The 13,542-nt window shown below is 38.4% G+C and overlaps 1 protein-coding gene across 2 annotated transcripts in view; it reads right to left on the bottom strand.

Moving 5' to 3' along the window:
- The window catches only part of arhgef3 (Rho guanine nucleotide exchange factor (GEF) 3), a 175,024-nt gene that overhangs the window by 82,916 nt on the left and 78,566 nt on the right, over nucleotides 1-13,542 (bottom strand). The window lies entirely within an intron of this gene.

The following is a 13,542-nucleotide window of genomic DNA, read 5'->3' as shown; positions in this document are numbered from 1 at the left end:
AACTCCTTCCTGTTTTGAGCTTCTCTCTTCCAAAAATGATTTATAGGACTCCTGAGAGTCCCTGCGGCCGTTGTTAATTGCTGCACGCCAGTTGGGTCTGTCAATTGCAAGTGCCTCCCAGTTGTCCAGGTTGATGGAGAAGCCCTGAAGATCCCTCTTAATGACGTCTTTAAAACGTAGATGGGGGCGACCATGTTTGCGGGGGGCATTTGCCAGCTCGCCATACAGCAAGATTTTTTCCATACGCATCAGCTCAATCTCTTCTTCATTCTGGCTTGAGGAATCGATTTTGATGTATTGTGCAGTTTGCTTCTTAGGTTTGCTTTTTTTCCTCACTGACTTTGGGTTTCAGCTAATTTTACATTTACGAAATTATAATTGTTTTCTTAAAGGATTCGTTCACTTTAAAATGAAAATTACCCCCTGATTTACTCACCCTCAAGCCATCATAGACATAAGACTTTCTTCTTTCTGATGAACACAATATGAGTTATATTAATAAATATTCTGACGCTTCCAAGCTTTATAATGGCAGTGACGGGGTCCATCCAGACATCACAGCAGCAGGTTTAATAGGCTGCTGTCACTTTAAGACCTGCCACACATGACGCAGATCTGACACACATCTTATTTTCTCAACTCTTTACGTACATTTAAGACTTAATTTAACTCACTTAACTGTGCTTATGAGGATACTCAATAAAAAGTTGTAGGTAGTAAAGTGATCGTTAAAATTAGTAGTCACATGGACTATTTTAAAGGAACACTCCACCGTTTTTAGAAATAGGGCTTATTCAACATCTTTCCTACATTTAGATATGTGGGCAAATGCATTTTTGTCTCAGTGCATGCATTGTTTTAGTTTGGCAGGGTCGCCGCTAGCTTGCCTTAGCATTATGAATGGAATCCTATGTTGCCAGATAGCATGTCCCGAGTAAAAGTGATAAAAAAAAACTCACAACGAGTACAAATAGCGATGCAGATTAAGACTAGGCGATTTCCTAGGCAGATATTAACTTGTGACTATATTAGGGTGAAGCACAGGCGAAGCACTGCTACTTGGGCGCAGAGATATCACGCAACACATGAAATCCCCAAACTTCCGTCAACATACCGGCGTGCAACGCGAAAAAAAAGTATAACACACCGGCGTGACCTGCACCGAGTGTCTTATCTTTTGGATTGTTTATTTTGAGAAGTTATAGCTACTGTTACAGCAAACATGGTAATTGCCTGCGTAGTAAAAGGTTGTAAGAACAAGCAACGGACATACACTAATGTAATGTTTCACAGAATCCCATCGAATGTGGAACTGAGAAATAAATGGCTAGCTGCTCTGGATGTCTGTACTTCAACGCCTCTCTACAAAATTAAACAGTATCGTGTTTGCGAAGAGCATTTTGCACCGGAGGATACTTTGAAAAAATGCAAAATGGGCCAAGAAAGACGGTACTACTATTTTCAAAGCACAGGCAGAACAAAGTGCACATGTAAGTTGTCTTTTATTACTCTTCCTTATGTTATTGTTTGTCATTATTCGGTTGATAGATAAATGCTGAGAAGCTGTATATAGTCTACGGTTCAAATAAAGTTAGCCTCCTCAAGTATAACCTCATGTTGAATTCAACCTGTTTAGCGTGAACAACCGAAACTAAAATAAAAAACTATGTTATTGTTACCTGTGAAATGAAATGAATGAGGGATAAGTTAGCTATATTTCTCTCACCGTGTTAGCCTGGTTCTTTTGACTCAGGAGTTTTAATATAACTACTAGAGAGAAGGCTACAAGCAGTTTGACCAAAGGAAGTAGCAAAACAGTCTTCAATGTTTATGTAAATTTTATATGTTGACATATATGACATTGCATTCATGTGCTGTTCGGCTGATGAGCGATCGCAACCTCCTCCTCCTCCTGTCGTTCTATTTCCAAAGCACGCAGGCGTAGCTCCTCTTTTGAAAACTCTGGTTCATAGAGGTATGGTTCTGGATCTTGACTGTCTAAGAAGTAACCCTCTTCGTCTCTCACAAAATCAGCCATGTCCATCGCCATTCATGTACTGTATGAAAAATAGCCAGCTACTTTTAACGCCAGTATGTTGACGGAAGTTTGGGGATTTCATGTGTTGCGTGATTAGCTTCGCCTGTGCTTCCCCATAATATAGTCCCAAGTCAATATCTGCCTAGGAAATCACCCAATCTTAATCTGCATCGCTATTTGTATTCGTTGTGAATACGCAGGCCACAAGAAGTAATTAGGTGTTTTTTTTTTTTTTGGATCACTTTTAATCGGGACATGCTAGCTGGCAACATAGGATTCCATTCATTATGCTAAGCTAAGCTAGCGGCGACCCTGCCAAACTAAAACAATGCATGCACTGAGACAACAATGCATTTGACCACATATCTAAACGTAGGAAAGAAGTTGAATAAGGTAGTTGAATAACGGTGGAGTGTTCCTTTAACTACCTTTCTGAGTCTTGAAAGTGATTGTTGCGTTGCGGTCTTTGTGGGGTCAGAAAGCTTTTTTTATAAAAAATATCTTCATTTGTGTTCTGAAGATGAACAAAGGTCTTCCGGGTTTGGAACGACATGAGGGTGAGTAATTAATGACAGCATTTTCATTTTTGGGTGAACTAACCCTTTAACAGCATTCGCATCTGCTGCATGGGAAACTTTCAGACAAAACATGGCTGGATAGCGTGAATGTTTTAAAAGTTAAAGAGGAGTGCTATCTTTCAGAGACAAGAAAACATCCTCCTTAGATACAATGCTGAGACTGTTTCACTTTCCCCTTTGCATATCTCTCACAGTTCAGAAGCATAATGAACCATTTTTCAGTGAAATTCACTGCACTGCAGATGCAGAGCAGTTGAACACATATCGATCCATTTGTTTGGGGTCAGATTTATGGATTTTGATGAAATTGCTTCTCCCCACTCAAGTTAATATTTTTTTTTGCGTGGAAATAACACAAAAATGCAAGCTATTACAAATAATGTGGGGATTGGTTGAATTTGTGATTTGCGATGGTGGAATACACAAAGTCCTGGAGAGACTGACTATATGAGCAATCTGTTCTCATGGAAGCACAAAAATATTTTATGACCTATTACACATTATAACTAGTATAGGTTACCAGTGTAGGTACAATTGGTTTAAAAGATCTTTTATCTTTAACGGACATTTCACAGCACCATTGGTTTCCCCTGACGGACAAGCCAGAAGAGATTATTCTATGTTTTTGAGGAGGTTTAAGGGCCAGTATTGTATAACCCTGCAGTACTCTGGCCATCTGTAGGGTGTCCTCCAGAATAGATCTGAAGGTTTATTGGATTTAAAGGGCTAGTCACATAATGGCAGTTAATTTAAGTCTTCCGTTGAAGCAGGATAGCACTGTGCAGGGTTCCTCACCCACCTGTCCTGAAATAGCTGTCAACACAGAATGTCAACAATCATTTTTTGTCCAGATTACATCGGAAGCTAAAAATGGAACTGCCTGTTTATGCAATGAACCCTAAAAATGAACCCTTCTAAACATTGGTGAAGCAATGTATAGGGTGGTAGAGCATGAACTTGCAGAAAATAATAATATTAAATGATATAATGTATATACTGTTGCCTCTTATGTGGCTAATTTACTCATCATGAGTAAAAGGGAGGGAGGGCACAATATAGAACCCTGGGGGGTTCACTACTAGCCTGGTTTTCTCCAGACTTTCCTCTCCTTGTGTCCAAGTTATTCAGGTTGTAGGCATGGCACCACTGACAAGTACTGTGTATAATTATTATGTATATTTGAATGCACAAACATACATAAACGTATATATTTAAGAAATATTTGCATGTATGTATGTATGTATGTATGTATGTATGTATGTATGTATATATATATATATATATATATATATATATATATATATATATAAACATTTTGATATAATATATGTAAATATAAAAAAATGTGTATATCTTATATACATGCATGTGTGTATTTATATATACTTAATAATTATACACAGTACACACACACACATATATTATGTAAACACAAACTTATATTTTGGATGCAATTAATCACGATTAATCATTTGACAGCACTAGCTGCAATACAACAAAAGCACACAAAAAAGGGACTCAAAAAGTTACTCTTCATGGAATATCTTCCCCTCTGCTGTAGCCCTAAACTTCAAAATTGGCATGCCAAAAACAATTACACCATGCCAATGATACCATTTATTTCAACCAAGGGCAATTATTTAAAAAAAAACAATTGATTTAACGAAATTTAAACCAAAATATTAATTGGGACTTACAAATAAGTCTCTATTTTGCATTTCTTCTCACAAAGATTACTGACTGATGGCAATGACAGCAGTACCATAACTGATCAACACTTTTTTTTTTAGAGGCCCTTAAGACAGATCTTTACAATCTGTGGTGTTTCAGAAACTGCCAGTGTCAGCACAAACTCTGTAGAACAAAAGATTTAAACATTTGGCTGAAGTACAAGCACCTTAATGAACACTATTTACTGTAGGTCAGTAGTTTGCAAGCATATGGAAGTTGTCAATAAAAATGAGTGTGCCAAAGTTAATCTAGTGGGCTTATTCACCAGAGTCTGAGTAAATCTAAACAAGTAACCCCATCCAACCCAAGCAAAATTAAGGTTTATCACCTGCAAAAACAGTAGAAATCCCTGCCAGGTAAAAATTCAAATCACCTGATATATCTAAACATGTTTTCTTGCCAGCATATTTTCTGTATCTTTACCCACAAGCAAAAGCTGCAGCACCTGGGTGCGATTCAGCAGGAGGAACTATTGTGTTTTTTTTTACTTTGAGGTGAGTTGGAGATGCTAGATTTTTAGATCAAACTGGCTGACAGCGGTAGATAGGACTTTAAATCTAAGCAAAACTGTGAGACTTTCCAACAAAATGAATGCAAAAACTTAGCCAGGGAAAAACAAGACTCTTAAATACTTTATTTTTAAATAAAGACAACATGCTGAAATAATGTTTGTGCACAGGAGGGATTATATGCGTCAGACTCTTTTCTCACAGCACTATTACCCAGTAACAGATGAGCGCCCACAATGAGCCATATCAATACATGCGGTGAAACCACCCCAGTGGCTGCTGTCTATTTGGGAAAGGCCCTTGATAGTGATCAATATCTTGTTTTCCACACCAGAGGAAATGCAAGTGGCTGCATGATAAACAGAAGCAGTGCACCAGTGACCGCAGGCTCTGTCAATATCAGCCAATCTATTGTGCAGCACTGGCAGATTCTGGCTCAGGCTAACACATGCCAGGCAGGCACGTGGCTCCAGCCTCCCTCCCCTGACTACTGAGACCCCAGACTTAACCCACTGCACACTTGACTAATCAGCCTTTACACACAGAAAAGCCAAAGTCTTCAGGAAAAAGGTGTCAGTACAGGTATATAAGATAACAGAAAAACAATTACCAAAGCATGTGCCATCTTGCTTGAACTTATGTCATGATCTCAGCCTGTTTCCCTGTCTTGTATGGACTTTTGTTATTTCCTGTCCTGTGCCATGTTTTGTAGTTCTTTGTAGTTTTTCATATTGATTAGTCTCCCCAGATGTGTCTTGTTAATTTGTTAAGGTTGTTTGCCCCTGTGTATTTAAACCTATGTGCCTCAGTTGTTGGGTGTCGGTCGTTGCTCCTGTATGTGTGTTCCTGTTGTTGTCCTCCTGCCTGTTTTTGGATACCCTTGTTCTTGGATTTACTGTTGATGTTGTTTGTTATTAAATCGTTCGATCGGAACAACTTAAAAGATTAGTTCACTTTAAAATGACAATTACCCCATGATTCATATACACCTAGCCCTCCTAGGTGTATATGACAATGTTCTTTCTGATGAACACAATCTGAGTTATATTAATAAATATCCTGTCGCTTCAAAGCTTTATTATGGCAGTGAACAGGGCCCAAAAGTTTGAAGCTCAAAAAGTGCATCCATTCATTATAAAAGTAATCCACACGGCTCCAGTTTTTTTTTTTTGTGCTAGTTTCAGACCATTCTCTTATTTAAAGATTGCAATAAGATTGCGATTGCAATAAGATTCCAGAATGCGGCCGCGAAGCTCTATACTGGTATAAAGAAAAGGGAGCATATTACACCAGTTTTGACATGAGACATTATTGAAAGTGATTTGTCTCAATTTTGTGATGACTAAAACGTTCAATCAGCAGATTATATATATATTAGGGCTGTCAATCGATTAAACATTTTAATCTAATTAATGACATACTCTGTGATTAATTAATCTAAATTAATTGCATACATAACTTTTGCTGTGAAAGTATTTTAAATATTTAAATTCAAACGAATCAATGAATAATCAGCATTAGTCACATTAAAGTTCAAAAACTCTTTTATTATTATTTTCACTGTTCAAAAATTGGCCATAACAATAAACAATATGACCTAATAGGCTGAGGAAGTAAATTAAAAAGTGCTTCAGGAAGAAGATTTTTTTTTCACTGTACATACAAACAGGGCTTGACATTAACTTTTTTGCTCACCAGCCACTGTGGCTAGTCGTTTCCCAAAGTTACTAGCCACTCAGCATTTTCACTGACCACAATTTTGCTGCTTGGAAATTACATTTTATATGATTAAAGTTGAATTTGGCATGCTTAAATAACTTTATTTTGAGTCATTTTACTTGATTTAGAAGATTTAAAACCCTTTCAAACTTTCAATGCAGAGTGACCACCCAAATCAAGACTACATTGTATATCAGCTGGTATGCAGGTGGGCAAGGGGTGGGCAATAAGGCTTATATGAGAAATTGAATATAGGCTAAATAAAAGAACAAAGAAGAAAATTACAAAAACAATACTATATTTCTTAAAAATATATACAGATACAGTAGGTTTATTTAATATGTATACATTTATTTAACACCTGTAGTTGTTTGATTAACATTAATGACAGACAGGTATTCATTTGGGCTGCTGAATGCATGGACGTTGTAACGAGTAGGAATATAGTGTGGCCCCTTTAAGAGTGCGCGCTCCCTGTTGAGAATGTGTATCAAGTGTGCAGTGTCGTGGGATATATACGCTACGCAGTTTTTCGCGTGCATATGATACGCACTTTATGGCGTGTATATGACACGCTCTTGGGTAGGATAGTGGACATTGCAGACGACTTTATTTTTATCAGCACTTCCATCAGGCCGTTTTTATATAGGCTAGTACGTAAATGTTCCAATTAATGATCCAGGCAGCGCGTTCTCGTCTCCCTCCTTCATTTTACAGCTCAGGGTCAAAGTCCAATACAGAATGTTTTTTTTTTTTGACGCGTTATTTTTCCTCAGATTAATTCATCGAAATTAGCGCGTTATTTTGACAGCCCTAATATATATATATATATATATTTTTTATTTATATATAACTGGGAAAAGTTGGAGACCTGGAAAAAAAAAGTAAATATGGAAAGTGATTACCATCAGTGACTGGAGTGATGAGTTGTTGAGTAAGAATAGTACTAATTGTATGACTAATTTGATGAGTCACATGTATGAAGAAAGGAGGAGCAGCCAAACATGAAAACAATGGCTAGCCATGATAGAATTTCCCACACCGACATCCGTAACAAACCCACCTTCCCAAACAAACCCACCCAGAGCTGACAAGAGAAGTCTACCGCACTGAAAACCAGCTCCTTTTGTTCAGAGCTCATACAGGCAGTCTGGGACGGCAAAAAAAAACATGCCTCCAAGCACATTCCCTGGAGAGTTTGGACTTGCTCAGGATACATTTAAAAGCAAACGCAAGTTCAAGGTATGGAATTTGTCTGGACTGGAGCTGTTCGCTTGACATCATCTCTCAAAGCATTGCATTCTGGGTTGTCTCTCTAATGTCTGCAGAAATAAACCCATTAGAGCCCCTCAACTATAAAAGCACAGGAGAGCTGCAATTATGTCCAATTCAGCTGGAATAACTGTCATTACATTCATTCAGTGCTTTGACCTCAAAGCCTCCAGCATCAATCAAACATCATAAAAATGGGACACAGAAAAGGGGATGCTTCTGTTATGAATCAAAAGGATAATGTTTTGACAAATGGAGCTCAGAGAAATGTGATATTTAAAAAAAAGTTAGATGTACACTTTACTCAACTTAATTTTGCGCATTGGAAAAATGTGCCTGTGGTGACATTTGCATGTTTTGTGACATGCCCAGTGAGTGGCGTTAAAACCACATTAAGTTTTATCTGAAACAGATAAATGTGTGAATCAGGTAAAAAAAAATTATGTTGATTGTTGTACGTATCGTGGCAATTCAGAAATGAAATGTCCGGTGAGGCGCTAAAAGATTAAGGGCCAGATTTACTAAAAAGGGCAAATTTTCGTGAGAGCACAATTCCATAAATGCACCGATGGGAGTGGATCTACTGTTCTGTGTGTGATCTACGGACAACGCTCAAATGAATGAACACAGACGCTGTCCACACCTTTTCAGTGATAATTTATCACTGCGTGTCTTAAAAAATCCTGACAGTAGTTTTTTAATGCCAAAAGAGGGTTTGCACTGGAGCAAGCTGTTAGTAAATCTGCCTAATACTCTATTGCGCTTGAAAACGTACAGTAGCACCTACCCACACTAAACCCAATTACTAATATGTACTATTCACATACTATTATTTTTTTACTTAGAAAACCCAAGTTAAAATTAATTGATTGGTTTGAGTGCCATTTTGTCAAGCAAAAAAAGATTTTGAGGCGGGGCAATTCTTAAGGTTTGCATTCACTCATTTCTCAAAGTCATCTTACATGTTCAATTGTCAATACTGAAATATTTAAGAGAACATCACATAGGCTGACTTCATAAATTGATGTTGATTTTCCTAAAATGTTTTTGTTTTAACTCATTATGGTGATCAGTGTTACCTTCGGTTGGGCACTTGAACTTCATTCATATTACTGTAATGCTCTTCAAGAAATCGCAGTTATTTGATTTCAAAGGAAGAGAAGTTAAGATAATCCCTCTATATTTGTGACAAAGGGCCCTATCATACACCCGGCGCAATGCGACCGCAGATGCGACGCAAGTGTTTTTAGCTAGCTTCAGCCTGACACAGTTATCATTTCCAGCGTCACGTTGTTTAAATAGCAAATGCACTCACGCCCCACTGTTCGCCCATGGGTCAGTGTCAGTAAAGATCATTGTATTCCTTACTGGCAGTAGATCTACACACAGCACCATTTGACCACAAAAGCAAAAATATGCAATCATACACTTCTCACAAAACCTTGCAACTGCATGCCTTTTGTTCATGTGCATTAGTAAGCGAGACGCAGGCTGGCAGAAGGCTGACCTTTAAAGGGGTGGTAAACCACGATTTCACTATTCTAACTTTAGCTAGCGTGTAATGTTGCTGCTTGAGCATAAACAACATCTGCAAAGTTACAACGTTCAAAGTTTAAAGCAAAGTGAGATATTTGATTTTAAAGAAATCAATTTCTAAGGACTACAGCAAACGGCCGGTAGGCGACTACAGACATTCCTCCAGGGTTGCTGACATCACCAGCCCCAATATTTACATAAACTCCTCCTCCGAGAATAAGGGGGACGAGGCCATTTTGTATCGCTGCGTTGTTGTGGTTAGTAGGCTGGAGTGTTGTTATTTTCATCCAGATTGCAGGTCTGGGGTACTTGCTTTGTTCAGCCTTCCTAGGGACAGGGGTGGGTTGCAGTGCGTTTAACATACAGCATGTTATATGCATGTGTGTATGAGACAGAGGGGAAAAGGTCGCATTTGCAGCAGATATATACTGCCCATCATAAATCAAAGCACGAGACAGACAGGGGTCGGAGGAGAAGACTGGAAAATGTGACATAATGGACAATATTCGTCTGTATGTGCAATTCACGAGCCGCGGTTCAGCTGTGCGAGACAAACACTGCCAGTGTGAATGCACGACGGGCGCGCGCGGCTCCCGCTACACATTTCACGGAGGAAAGCTTCCACAATCTTCGCGAGTTCAATGAAGGATTCGCACAACGGCTTGTCCTGAAAGATGGATTTAAAAACAGAAGCTGTTTACGGGCCACAACCTGTAAGTATGATTTATTTTTCGTCGATGTGTTTTCCTGTAATAGTTTGTATTGTTAATTGTACGTTGTAGCAAGTAATGTACACAGATGACAACGCTGTTCTGCAAACCAGTCTGTTAAATGCTCATTCATACTTAACGTTATCCGACGAACACCTATCGTTACAAACACTAACGTTAAAATCTCAACAGCGAACTTGGCATTAGTGTAAATTATTCTTTGATTAGAGCTTTTATGTATTGTTTATCAACAGGCATGCTAAACATGGTTCTGTGTTTGATTTGGCTACTAGTAAAGCCGATGTTTAGTGTTCGATTTGGGTTAATAGTTCTTGCGACAGATATTTGGCTATAATCATTCTAAAAATACAAAAGTAACAGTGCCATTCAGTAGCGATCACAATAGATCCGCAGTCTTTACTTTTGAGGAATGAACAGGTTCTGCTCGATCATCTTCACTAAAATGTTCTGGGTCTGATTCGGGCTCAGATTGGTATGGTTTTATTGACGCCATTGTTTCTAATACTACCCAAAGCACAGTCTACTGGAAAAGGTAAGGGGTGTGACGTTTCCGACAAATGTGCACTAGGTGGTTAGCGAATCATAACACACTGGGCCAGCTAACCAATCTGAGCCCATTGCGTATTTTTGAGGGACTGGCTTCATACAACCCGGAAACCATCAGACCGTTTTTACAAGGAGGGACAGAGCAGTGTAGAATAAAGGTCAAATATATGAAAAATAATGTTTTTTTTTTTTTAAAAATGAAGCATGAACACGTTACAGTGCACCCCACAAACACAATCAAGCCTTCGAAATAATGTGTTTTACCACCCCTTTAAGAAAATGTAAGTGATGTTCCTCTTCGCACATACCATTCAGTGATACGAAGAGCTTTTGTGATGAATGTTTTTCATTTCAGTTGCACTGACGGCCTTTGGCTCATTATCTCAAATAGACTTTGGCAGAAAAGAAATCTTGATGCCTAGATAATAACTCTGCAGAAGCTGCAATGTTTTCATACAGTAACAGAAAATAACTGCTCATCGAAGTCATTCGGACGAGTTTTAATACCAATCTTTCATTTGAAAGCCACGTTTCTAGCATCTGTAAAACTGTCCTGCAACTTAATTCAGAAAAAAATGAATTTTTAATTATTGGACAAAAAAGCTCCACAAGTAGTAACCTAGCATACTGTCTAACACTTGATGGCTGCTCTGTCAAGTCCTCGTCGTCAGTGAGGAACCTGGGTGTGCGCTTTGATACCAATCTCTCATTTGAAAGCCACGTTTCTAGCATCTGTAAAACTCCATTCTACCATCTTAAAAATATTTATAAATTGCGGCACATGCTCTCAATGCAAAATGCTGAAAAGTTAGTTCATGCGTTCATGACCTCAAGGCTAGATTATTGTAATGCTCTACTAGGTGGTTGCCCTGCTTGCCTAATAAATAAACTGCAGCTGGTCCAAAACGCAACACCTCGAGTTCTTACTAGAACCAAGAAGTATGACCATATTAGCCCGGTTCTGTCAACACTGCACTGGCTCCCTATTAAAAATCGTATACATTTTTAAATCTTGCTAATTACTTACAAAGCACTAAATGGTTTAGCTCTCCAGTACTTGAGCGAGCTCTCAAAATTCTGGCCAGTTGATAATACCTAGAATGTCAAAATCAACTGCAGGCGGTCAATCCTTTTCCTATTTAGCACCTAAACTCTGGAACAGTCTTCCTGGCATTGTTCGAGAAGCAGACACACTCTGTCAGTTTAAATCTAGACTAAAAACACATCTCTTTACTATGGCATACACATAGAACATTATCAATTTATATTATTCAAATCAGTTAAATGATTGTTTTAGGCTGCATTAACTAGGTCTGCCAGAACCGGGAACACTTCCCATAACACCTGATGTACTGGTTACATCATAAAAAGAATGGCATCTACGCTAATGTTAGTCTCTCTGTTTATCCCGAGGTTTACTGCAGTCAGCCGTATCCGGGCCGAATCCAGATCAGATGGTGGACCTGCGCCTAGACATGACCAACGCAGCCCTGAAGTGTCTGCAGAGGCCATGCCAACTAGACTCTCCCCTGTGAAGGCCTCATCGGCACGTCATCCTCAACCAACCCGTCTCCGGCGTGATGACTCCAATCTTCAATCAGATGGAACCGGACAAATATTCAGAATATTACGATCTAATATGACTTCTGGCCTGTAATGTTGCCAGAATCATAATCATACACTGTTTGTTCGTTGGCCAGAGGAGAACTGGCACCCCGACTGAGCCTGGTTTCTCCCAAGGTTTTTTTCTCCAATCTGTCACCTGATGGAGTTTTGGTTCCTTGCCACCGTTGCCTCTGTCACCTTTGGCTTTTGGCTTGCTCAGTTGGGGACACTACATTTTTCAACTAAATATCCAAATAAAACGAATTAGTAAACTAATTAACCGTATAAACTAAATTACTGATCTAATTACTAATCTAATGCCGACATTGTTACTGTATGATAATTGAAATGAGCTAGATGACATCCCCATTTTCTCCGGAGAGGCTGTATGGCTGAATAAAATTCTGTTACATTATTTTCCTGTTTAACACTGTGAAGCTGCTTTGAAACAATCTGCATTGTAAAAAGCGCTATATAAATAAAGTTGAATATTCAACTATATTACTGATCTGCCCGCATTGACACTATATGATAATTGAACTGAGCTGGATGACATCACTGTTTTCTCCAGAGCGGCTGTACAGCCGAATCAAATTCTGTTGCATTATTTCCCTGTTTAACACTGTGAAGCTGCTTTGAAACAATCGGCATTGTAAAAAACGCTATATAAATAAAGGTGACTTGACTTGAACCCCTTTTTCATGCAATTTATGATCAAAATAGCTGCCATTAATCAAAGGAAGGTTTCTGATACCAAGGAGCTATAGATAAATGCAGTGAAGTTCATATCACCTTGATACTTCGAAAAACCCAATAGGATTTTTCCTTTGGCATTAGGATTATTGCAGAAAACAAGCTCTGTGACCAACAAAAGCTCATGATTCTTACAAGTTTTTTTCATCATGATCATCTTCACAAATGAACACAACTTCTATCAATTTTGAAGCCTAAATACAATTGCCAAAAATTTAAAGCTAAAGTTAGTTAAAAAACGAACTACACTACGGTCGCATGACTTAAACTTCACCACCATTAAGCTTGTGACTCTTTCAGCCTTTATTAACAAAGCATTTTCCCTGAAAGTGCGAGTTATGCACTGATAAAAATTATTCTGTGGTGAAGTAAATAGTACAGAAAAAACTAAGTAAATTCTACATTAGTACTCAATTCAAGCATATATTAAAGCGTAAATATCAAAGTTATAAAATTAAGTAAAACCTACTCAACTCTTCTGATACTGGTGTTCCCATCATGCACTGGGGCATGCATAATTAATA

This window comes from Gobio gobio (assembly GCF_949357685.1).
Source record: "Gobio gobio genome assembly, chromosome: 24".
NCBI lineage: Eukaryota > Metazoa > Chordata > Actinopteri > Cypriniformes > Gobionidae > Gobio > Gobio gobio.
The sequence above is the reverse complement of the archived record's forward strand: the minus strand, read 5'-3'. Positions and strand labels throughout refer to the sequence as shown.